Raw genomic sequence first — 2124 nt, forward strand, 5'->3', positions numbered from 1 at the left:
ATATGTCATCCCCTCTCATTGCCATGTAGTACTCCATCGTGAATATATACCACATCTTCTTGATCCATTCGTCAGGTGATGGACATTTAGGCTCCTTCCATGTTTTGGCTATTGTTAAATTTATTTATCTTTTAGACCATTTCCTCTGAACATTCAAGATCAGATCCTAGAGCATGGAAGTCCTTATCAGGAATATGGTGGAAAACAAGACAAATAGTGTGGAGCAGGAAACATTTGAAGCAGTGCCCATGAAGCTGATGTAGAAGGGTGCTTTGGTTGGACAGACAGGAACAAGAGGGCTCCAGGAACTAGCAAAGGAGCGAAATCAAGGGGAATAAGTAGACAAGGAAGATGAGTGGCAGGGACAGAAAGGGCCTCTACAAATCTTATTAGAAGCACCTGTAATGTGTGTTTGCAACCTCTGAATTAAACTGTAAGCTCTGGAAAGGTATGATTTATTCTGTTTCCTTGGTTTCTGTTAAAACTTTATAAAGAGTAAGTGTGCTGGAAATGTTTGCTGAACAAATGTACTTCCACTTTAGGCAAAAAGAATAGGCAATCCTGAGACAGCAAAAGGAAAGAAAAGAAAAAGACAAGAAAGAGGACAGAAAGGGACTAGCAAGAATGTTTGTCAGGATTATAAAAGGTAGCTCTAGGATCTAACCAAGAAAGCTTTGGATTTGGGAAAAGTTGTCCCCAAAGCTAGGATCTCTTGGGTAAACCAAAGATTAAGGGGAACTAGTTCTGAAGTTCACACTCATACTATTCTGTACATAGTTTTTCTTCTATAAGTCTCAAGCCTGAAACAGGTAAAAAAAATGTTTTTCATATTTACTAATCTGGTTAAAGAGTAGTTGTTGTTTTATATGATCATCACAAAATTGATTAGCTGAGCTCTGTTAAGAATATTAGAAAGCATTTAATCTTGTGGTTTCAACCTGTAGTTCTCAAATTCCTCAGTGATACTCAGAGGCTGTCCAAGGGGAAGAAGAGGTTTGCTGGAGATAGGAAGGCCAAGGGTATAGAGCTCCAGACCTTCAATCCCTTTTCCAGGGATGGAAGCTTCCCTCTTGTTATTATTGTTGTTGTTTGCATTGAGGTTCTACATAAGATTTCATGGGGTGGGCAAGGGTTAGGAGGTGGTGGTTACCATTCTGAGAAAAATAGTGGACAATAGCTGAATTAGTCTAAATCTTTCATTATATAAATGAAAAAACAGAGACCTGTACAATAATCTAGCCAAAGTCACTCTGTTCAAATCATAACATCTCTGAGTTGGGAGTACCCTTGAGGGTCATCTAATCTAAGCTGTGTTCACCCACAATGGGCCCAAACGCCTCCAAACTGGGGGCTCATGTTCTACCAAATCTTCCCACCTTTCTGGTTCTCAGAAAACCATTGTCTTAAAATAAGCTAAAATCTGTGCTTCTATATTGCTAGAGGCCAAAGAGAATAGTGCAAGTTATTCTTCCACATGATAATGCTTCAGATATTTGAAGATAATCTAACATATCCCTACTAAGCCTGTCATCTCCAGGCACATCTCCATTTCTTTCCATAGACAACATGGTTTATTTCAAGTCTGGTTGCCCCACTTCAAAAAAGTGTTAATATGTTTATATCCCCTTTAAGAATCCAAATGCAGAATTGAACATAATACTTCAATAACATTTTAATTTATTCATTAAGCCTTTATAAAAAACTTCTATTGTTTACACAATATCATGGTAACTCTCTTAAGGGGAATAAGGATTAATATAGAAGAAAAGAAATATGGAGATACTATTATCTCCAAGCTGGATTTGCCTGCACAGACAAAAATTCATGAACACACTTTCCCTTCTATTTCTTAAAAATAGTTCCCTGTGCCAGTCAAAACCACCCCAGTGGACTAACAGTGAAAGTTCCTGAAACAAGGCTTCTACTCTTTGCCATTAGCTATCTGTGTTGTGTATAAGGATTTCTAAATTTGAAACAAATAATTAGCTAACTATATGGGGACACATTTGGTCAGATTTCGATCACTCTACTCAAACCACATCCAAGATGACAACTAACCTGTCTTGTAATAGATACCAAGATCAATCTATATTGGCAAGACCAATATAAAGGTGAACCAGGAGT

The sequence above is a fragment of the Suricata suricatta genome, chromosome 10, assembly GCF_006229205.1.
Source record: "Suricata suricatta isolate VVHF042 chromosome 10, meerkat_22Aug2017_6uvM2_HiC, whole genome shotgun sequence".
In the NCBI taxonomy this organism is placed as follows: Eukaryota; Metazoa; Chordata; class Mammalia; order Carnivora; family Herpestidae; genus Suricata; species Suricata suricatta.